This window comes from Cyprinus carpio, unplaced genomic scaffold (genome assembly GCF_018340385.1).
Source record: "Cyprinus carpio isolate SPL01 unplaced genomic scaffold, ASM1834038v1 S000006508, whole genome shotgun sequence".
In the NCBI taxonomy this organism is placed as follows: domain Eukaryota; kingdom Metazoa; phylum Chordata; class Actinopteri; order Cypriniformes; family Cyprinidae; genus Cyprinus; species Cyprinus carpio.
This window is the reverse complement of record NW_024879176.1, coordinates 62,572-72,455: the sequence shown is the minus strand read 5'-3', so window position 1 is coordinate 72,455 and position 9,884 is coordinate 62,572.

Below are 9,884 nucleotides of genomic sequence, written 5' to 3'. Positions count from 1 at the left end.
ATTATGACAATATTAAATTTGTTTTAGGACAGAATATCTCCTAGTCCTCTTCAGTTAACCCCTAAACGTTGATGCATTAACTATCAAACATAGTACTAACATGCTAGTTATATAGATGACCCTGACCCGTTCTTCATGCAAATCGCATATGATTTCAAGTCGATAGTTAAGATGTCTGATTGATTGATTAATAATTTGCTCATGTCTTCACTAATCATGCACAGTTCATGTTAGAAGTTAAGTAACTTAGTATACGTATGCGGCGTCCTGCTCCACTAAGGGTGTCTGCAGTGTTAGTACATTAATTATTCATGTACCTTTTATTGTAGTGTTACCTAGAGCAAGAGTTCTAGGAGTACAATGATATCTAACCCACCCTCCACAGTGAGAGAAACAGGTATTCCTAGAATATGACGAGATGCATTCACCAGTCCATCTCATACTAGATACCTCTACACCAGTACTGGATCCTGATCAGATGTAATTACTCCCTCTGATAGTGAGAGTGTTCTCGTTTATAGTGTAAACGATCAGACTCCACTGTAACATTACATTGCTGTAAAATGCCTCATACCACTCATATTTCCCAGTCACTGTAATAAGGTTTTATCTCACAGTAGGTAAGGTTGACTGTCTCTCCAGTGAATACAGGACTGTCTGGGGTCACAGTCAGTGTAGGCAAAATCTGGTAATCGTAGCTTGTTCCAGACTCTGAACTAAACATCTGACTTAATGTAGTTGATAGTGATGTCATGATGATTAAAAATAGGCTCAGTGGTAGAGCACTGCGTTAGCAACGCAAAAGGTTGTAGATTCGATTCCCAGGGAACAAACATACTGGTAAAAAAATGTATAGCCTGAATGCACTGTAAGTCACTTTTAAGCATCTGCTAAATGCATAAATGTAAATGTATTAAAACATTATTGAACAGTTCCTGTTCTGGCGGTAGGTGGGACTGTTTTCAGTCAGAGTTTTCAACAAAGCATCTACATTTACATTTAATTATTTAGCAGAAGTTTTAGTCCAAAGCCACTTACAACTGAGAACAACAGAAGAAATCAGTATAGAGAAGTTGTGATAAAACATAGGTTTAGCTGGAACCACCCAGCATTCCGGTCTTAGTAATGTTGAGCTAAGGTGATGTTCATTCATATCCAGCTAGAAATTCACTCGACAGGCAAATGCGAGCAACTACGTCGGGGTCATCTGGTTGGAATTGAGAATTATTTAGTGTCCATCAGCATAGCAGTGATAGGAAAGATCCTGCTTCTGAATGACAGATCCAATGACGTCATATTAGATGGAGATGAAGCGGTCCAAGTACTGACCTGTGAGGAACGCCCAGTAGCAAGTTTGTTGTGACTTAGAAACTTCAACCCCTCCAAGACACCATGAAGGACTATCAGACGGTAGGAGTTAAGCCCTGGAGAGCGTTTCAGAGATGCCCATCGTTTCTGAGGGGGGACAGGAGAATCGTGGTGATTAACAGTGTCACAGCAGCAGACCATCAGCAACATGAGAACTGAGGATTTTGAAGCGCTCCTGCCGAGTCGCAGGGCTCAGTAACCGAGAGCCGCAGTCTCCGTTGGATGGCCACTTTTGGAAGCCAGAATTGTTGCTGTCCAGGAGGTTGTTCTGTACAAGAAACATAGAGAGCTCGGTTGAACACAGCTCGTTCAGTGTCTTTGCAATGAATGGAAGAAGGGATACCGGTAGTGGATTTTCTCGAAGGCTGGATTTAGACAGATGGTTTCTTCAAGCCAAGTGTGCTATACCGAGCCTGCTTAATAATGCGGAGGGAAATGTTCCAGAGTGAAGAGAGGATTGCATAATGTGATAGTGAAGTATGAACTGAAGAAGAAATCGCTTGAAGGAGTGTGAGTGGGTATAAGTACGCAGTGGGTCAATTAGTAGATGCTGTACAGGATAAGTTTGGAACGTCCGTCTCTGAGAGTGGAGAGACGGAGTAGAACGAGGAGCATTAGTCGTTTGTGAATTTTCCCACAGTCTGCGGTGGGAGAATTGGTCACTGATGTTCTTGTCTTATTCGTGAAGAAAACTGCAAAGTCATCAGCTGTAAGAGTCTTGAGGAGAGTTTGGAGCGGATTAAAGAGAAGAGAAGGTGTTAGAGTTCCCGCGCGTCACACCGTGTTAATCTGTCGTGTAGTATGAGCTTTTAGCAGTGAAGACGGGCCTGGCAGAGACAGGAATAGAGAAGACTGATCACACGAGGTCGTGTAGAGTTGCTTGATTTAAGCCATTTCCTCTCTGCAGCCCTGAGTTGAGAGCGATGTTTCACGGAGTACATCGGACAGCCAGGGGCAGATGGGTGGTGCGTGCCTGGTCCTAGACGACAGTTGGGCAAAGTTGTTCCAAGCAGAGGTCAGAGTGGAACAAAAAAGTGTCCGTACCACTGTTCGTGTTCCAAGCTGAAAAAGTGCGCAGAGTGAAGAAGTTGAGGATGCAACCAGAGGATAGCGATGGGAGAGAGTGAGCGTAGGTCCGTCGAAAGGTGTCCCGCGTGGGCGTGATGCCGCTCGCTGTAAGTGCCTAGAGAGCAGTAATGAGAAGTGGTCTGAGGTGTGCAGTGGAGTAACTAAAGTGTTGTCCACTGAGCAACAGCGCGTGTAGATAGGTCCAGTTGTTCCCTTTTTGTGAGTCGCTGTAGTAGTATCGGCCTGTTTTTGAAGATCAAATGGGCGGCGATGAGTGTTGACGTCAGCAAGCCCTGGGGGTTATCTAGGTGGATGTTGAAGTCGCCAAGCGTACCAAGGAAGGACCATCTTCAGGATAGTTTGATAGCAGCACATCCAACTCCTCCAAAGTGGCCCAATTGACCGGGGGACGATAAATGACCACAAAGTGGATTTGTAAAAGGTGGGGTACAGTTAACAGCATGTGATTCAAATGAACGTTACCTGTAGTGTGGTTGAATATCAAATTTTCAATCTTGTCGTATAAGGAGACCAGTACCTCCACCCCTCCCAGTCCGACGGTTTGGGAACAAGGGGAATGAGAGGGAGGCTGCGGGAGTGGCAGTGTCCTAAGGTTTGATATCCCAGGTCTCAGTCAGTGCCATGAGGCTGAGACCAGAATGAGAGCAATAGAGAAATGAAGGCGCTTGTTTAACAGCGGACTTGGCAGTTCCAGAGACCAAGTGGAAATAGAGCAGCGTTGGAAGATAGATGTCAGAGGGACGGCCTAATTTTGTTGTCAGCAGGCCTCCTTCGCGTACAGAGCGGGCTCCTCCGAGTGTTGTATGATAGTAATATCTGAACGCACATATACGACAATGACAAATAAAGTGTTGAGACAGCTGTACAAAAAATGAGGCGAGAAGCATACTCAAGCGCCCTGTCGGTGTCCTTGCTCGTGGGAGGTCGCGCAGGTAGATCATGGTGCTTTTACACTCGTCGGGCGCAAACGGAGTAGGCCTTCACACGGAGGCTTAGCCGCACCGCGTGCCGCGGTGTCAATTACCACTTATATATTGCCTAAAATTATCCTGTGATTGAAGCAGCTAGTCACGCCTCCTATTAGCAGACCGAACTGTCCAGTCCCGCGATAGGCAAACGCAAACCAAACCCACAAATTCACAGCGTAGTTTACCAGGTTAAGCCAAACAGTATTAGAGCAAAGTTTCCCTAGCAACGAGATCACGCAGTAGTCTATGACAAACGAGCAAAAACACTTAACAAACTCTGTCCTTCTCTGTCGCTGCTCGACTGTTTTCTTCTGACAAGCCCTTACAGAAAAGCTCTTTAAGTACTTTTTACCAGCTTTACTGGCTTTGTCACGCCTCCCTTTTAGCAGACCGAAACTGTCCCAGTCCCCTCGATGGCACAAACGCAAAACCAAAACCACCAACCAACGCCACAATTCACAACACGCCACCATTACCCTTTTACAGCACTTCTAACCACCTCATACATTGCAGATATGCTCGCGTGAATATAGCTAAAATGACCTCAGATCAGCATGATCAATCAGTAAATGCACGGGTTCACTCCAACAGGAGCATCTGCGCTTTTATGCTGACGCAGTGGAACCAGCTTCCTAGAGATTCAGATGAGCTAAAACTGTATTCCACATGTACATCCACTCAAAACACTCTTCCAGCTGTCATTTACTGAAGACTCTGTGATGCGCCTCAATCAGTGAACTGTATTATGTCCTCTTCCTCCAGGACATTTATAGAACCCTCTCACTCGCAAAGCCCTCTGCATTGCAGGGATCCCACACAGCAGCCACACAGCTTCTTCAGTCTGCTGCCATCAGGGAGGAGACTGCGGAGTCTCCAGGCCAGGACCAGCAGACTGAAGGACAGCTTCATTCACCAGGCTGTCAGGAAGATGAACTCGCTCCCGAACTTGCCCCCCCGTCCCTCTTCTGCCCCAGGCACCACTGAACTATGAACCCCCCCCCCTTTTCTTTTATTGTAGTGATTATTTTTACGATTATTTTAATTGTAATAATTATTTTATGTAAAGCACTTTAAATTACCATTGTGTAGGCTATGAAATATACTATATAAATTAACTTTCCTTGCCTTTATACACTAAACAAAATTATAAACGCAACACTTTTGTTTTTGCCCCCATTCTTCATGAGCTGAACTCAAAGATCTAAGACTTTTTCTATGTACACAAAAAACCTATTTCTCTCAAATATTGTTCACAAATCTGTCTAAATCTGTGTTAGTGTCATGATCATTAGCTGGAGTGCCCATAAACTCCAATAGAGGGCACTCCACTCAGGCATTTTTGTGTCCATCCCCTTTTTTCGAACTCCATTTCCCATCCTGCCTCATTCCTGGGACTGATTGCACACACACACACCTGCATCTAATTACACACACACACCTGCAGCTAATACACACACACACATATATAAGCAGCACAATCACTCCCAGTCTTTGCAAAGTCTTTTTCTAGTTCTGTCTAGCATTTCCGAGCGGTTTCCTAGTGTTTGTTCCTTCCGTGTTTTGACTTTGGATTGTTTATACTGACTGTGATTCTCTGCTGCCTGCCCCGACCTCTGCCTGGTACTGGTATTGATTTTGGATACCCCCTGACATACCTGACGCTGTTCTCTGATCTCTGCCTGTTTGACCATTCTTGACAATAAAGTACTGCATATGGATCAGAACGTCTCTGACTCCATGTTACAGTTAGTGAGCACTTCTCCTTTGCCGAGATAATGAGCTCATGAAGAATGGGGGCAAAAACAAAAGTGTTGCATTTATAATTTTGTCAGTATATATATATATATATATGTCAGTCTGTTCTGTGTCCCATTTGTGTTTTGCTTTCTTCACTGTGACCTAGTTTTGCCTGCGTTCTGATTAGTTCATTCATCTCTCCTGTTGTTTCAATTATCCTCATTTGTGTCTGTTACTTAAAGAGGTCATCGGATGCCCATTTTCCACAAGTTGATATGATTCTTTAGGGTCTTAATGGAAAGTCTATAACACACTTTTGTTCAAATTTCTTAATGGTAGTGTAAAATCACCCTTTTTACCCTGTCAAAATCAGCTCTGTTTTCAGCACTCTGTTCAAGTCCATGTTGCTTTAAATGCTAATAAGCTCTGCTGACCCCGCCTCTCTCTTCCAGGGGGGTGACAAACAGACTGTAAACTTCAGCCGAGAAACTTGCTTACTAGCATATATTAGGAAAGGTGATTTGCAAAGATTTATAAAAAAAAAAAAACCTCATACTCACTTCTTCTGTAGATGAAGCTGGATCACGAATGATTCGTGTGAATGTAAACACATTTAGGCAGATCGGGGAACGGCGAATATTTTTAAAAATGAAAGTAACGTTAATCCTCTGTGTCTTCAGCCGGCTCAGATGTTGTGAGTAGAAATGATGACTGCTATGTTCATTAATACATCCAACAACAAAACACCTCAATCTCTTAATCGAGGAACATTCTTGTCTTCCCCTGCACAGAGTCGACCTATTGGCCGGACAGCTCACAGCTCACTCAGGCGGGTCTAAGGTTAGGCGGCTTGTCAATCAACTTTGTGAAGTAAATAAAGACCATTTTACCCTTCATCTTCCTGCATGTACTCTCAGCGCTGACCTGTGCGTGTGTGTGTGTGTGTGTGTGTGTGAGAGAAAGGTGTTTGTGGGGTGTGTGTGTGTGACTGTGGGGGTGTGGTGCGTGCGTGTGTGTGTGTGTGTGTGAGAGAGAGAGAGAGAGAGAGAAGGGGGTGGGTCTGTGGTGTGTGTGCGTGGGGAGGAGGGGGTGTATCCAGTGTGTGAGGTGTGTGTGTGAGAGAACACAAGGAGAAGTGTATCAGTGTGTGTGTATGTGCATATATATATATATATATACATATATATATATATATATATATACTATATATATATATATGTAACATATATATATATGCTCTATACATATACTATGAAAACTACACATTACAGCTAAATAAACATTAATGTGATCATTGTATTTTTTACACTACTGATGCTACACTGACTACAAACCACATCAGGTCAAAAGTGTTTGCGAGAAACACACAGCCTCACTTCCCCTGTTTGACGTTTGCCATCAGAAACATAACTGTGACATAGTAGCCAAAAGAAATTTGAGAAGACTTTTGGGTGTTTTTTTCACATTAAGTATATTTTTTAAAATAGACAAAACCAGTTCAGTTAAAATTGAGATCAGAAGGGGGAACCAGCTGCAGCTGACATCAGTGCTTTTTGCTCTTCACAGTGTAAATGGACTATAAAACTAAAAAAACAGAAGATGTGGTCTGGGTAGTTTCATTTCTAGATCCTTTAGCTTGGGGCTGAGAGCATTTGAGGGTGTTACTCCAAAATAAACTGTAATGTGAAAACACCCTTGAACCATTAAACCAATTCAAAAACAAAGTAATGTACTTATAGTAGTATTTTTCCATCAAAGGCATTTTTCACAAAAATAATGTTATGAAAACAATAGAAATATGTTGTTCATTATGAGATACCAAGATTGTTAAGCATTGGTGCACTGAAAATGTTTTCAAGCAATTACCTCATTCAATTTATGTGGAGTCTTTCAATTCAATTTACCATTATTTGTTTATTTTCAAGAAATATATATTTTTTCTCATTCAAAATTGATAAATATAAATATTTTTCATTAGAGCTCAACTAAATTAACTCATATTTGTGTACAAATATTATTAAGTTTATCTCCTAAAAACTTAACTCTACCCTTCATATAACAGGATAACACAGTACTGGATTATGTGAAACATGCCAAGTAAAGAACAGTTGATCATGTTTATTTACTCTGTCCTAGGTATGAACAGGAACGGAATGAACTACAAAGAGAATTACAGAACTTAGGATGCAATGAATTTTCCATCTGAAACATATTAGAAACACAAAATAAGGATCTGAGTAAAATAATAAAGACAATTTTTAAAATTCATCAAGAATAGTGTACTTAAGAATATAATATAGTTAACATACTATACACCAAGACTGGAAATCATTTCACACTCCAGCACAGGAGGTGGCAGTATGCACTAAAGCTGAATGCGACCCGCCAATAAAGCTACAGAAGAAGAAGTTTATCTCTGACGCCCCCACACTGCTGCTTTCTGTCCGTTAACGTCACGTGATTGTGTGTGAATTCAAGGAGCTGTGGATGAGAAGATATTAACTTTGTTTTTAGATAAAGTTAGCTCTATGGGTGCTCTTTTCCGTTATTGTTACCTTTTATAAGCTCTTTCTTTTACTCAAGAGACTGTTTGTACAAAAATATCACACTTTATTCAACAATTCCTCTCCTCTGTGTCTCTCCAACACAGAAGAGCGTACACCACCTGCATACTGCTCAAATTGCCAAAATGGTGCTATACTGGTAGTTTGGAGGGCACAGAGGAGAGGAATTGTTGAATAAAAGTTGTTACTTTTGTTTTCTTCATGTACAAAAAGTATTCTCGTTGCTTCATAACGTTACAGTTGAATCACTGATGACAGATGGACTATTCTGATGATGCTCTTCATACTCTCCTGGATCTTGACACTGTTATTTATTTGGAAGTCTATGGGACAGTCTCAAGCCTCACTGTTTTCATCCAAAATATCTTAAATTGTGTTCTGAAGATGAACGAAGCTTTTACAGGTTTGGAATGACATGAGAGTAAGTGATTAATGACAAAATTTTCATTTTACGGTGGAGTAACCCTTTAATCAAAATCCCATTAAAAAAAACCCATTGACTCTGAGATGATGGAACCGGATCGCTTCCGGGTTTTTGCCTACAAAGTGACATCATAGCTCCACCACTCTATAGCGGGATGCCTTTGTCCATATAAGGGATTTCCTGCAGGTCATAAGTTATTTTCTTGTACTGGGCCATTTTGGACTTTCTGCACAAGAGCGCCCTCCGGCTTGAGTATGAATGAAACATGTACTGCATGAGAGTGTTAGCGCTCCATAAAGTCCATATCGTCTCGTTTTGGATATGAATAAATCATACATAGACCATCTTGTTTATAAGCCAATGTGCTCACACATCCAAAGCACGCACACAGAAAAAGTGATTTTAAATGCATCTGATTGACAGTTAAGTCATGGTTACATATCATAAGCCAGATGGCAAGTAAAATGCATGCGCTCTTATTTCAATGTTGTGTTACTATTGTTATTTTAGGCTTCGTACATTTAGTTTAAAGCACTGTACGCGGGGAGATTTTTACCAGTTCAAACTGAAACTATGTGATGTATTTTAGACACTACATCTTCTGCTCTATTCCATGCAAACCTGTGTCCTTCCATCAACTAAGTTTATTAGTATACTCTGTGTATTCGAACGGTATGAACCCTTTCAGGAGTGAACCAAAATTACGATTTAAAATCAAATCATAGCTCACATTCACTAAAATACTGAAACACTAGATGTGATTCAAAACAACAATGCAAGTGATTGACAGTCAAAGCATAGGTGGTTGATCGGCCGCCCCCGCGCTGAACTGGAAGTTTGTGATTGGTTTTGCACCCGAGTCAGAACCTTCTGGTCATTGGGCTGAAGTGCAGGGCTCCACCCCAGCAGTCTGAAAAGTGCCCGTTCAAAACACCGGCTCACTTGGTTCTCCATCGGCGCCTCTTCGTCAAGTTTTTTTTTTTTTTTTTTTTTTTTTGTACTTTGGTGAAAACAAATGGAGCGAGCGGACGTTGAATACTTAGTTTTATTTGATCAAGGTAAAAGCTAAAGGTACCACTATTAATTAACCCAGAAAGTAGAAAAAATAAGAAAGGCTTTGTTAAATTGGTATTTCCATCTCTACAGGGGTGTGCGTCATATAATTAGATATCATCAAAAAGTTGATTATTTCACTTAACTCCATCAAACAGGTTAAACTTGTATATTATATTCATTCATACAACAGATGATATATTCAAATGTTATTCTTTAGTTTGATGATTATAACTGACAAAACTAAGGAAAATCCCAAATTCATTATCTCAGAAAATTCGAATATAACTTTAGACCACTAACAAAGAAAGGATTTTTAGAAATCTTGGTCAACTGAAAGTATGAACATGAAAGTCTGGAGCAGTACAACATTCACGACGCCATCAACATGGCCGCCACGTCCCAGAATGCAACGCGGCGCCCAAGCCCTACTGAACTATGTGCATGTATTTTAGACACTTACATTATTCTTGCTCTATCCATGCAATAACTGTGTCCTTCTATCAACTGAGTTTCTATTTATTTATACTGCTGTGTAATATCGACGGTATGAACCATTTCAGGAGCTGACAAAATTACGATTTAACATCAAATCATAGCTCACATTCACTAAAATACTGAAACACTAATGATGCTGATTCAAAACAACAATGCAGGTGATTGACAGTCAAAGCATAGCGT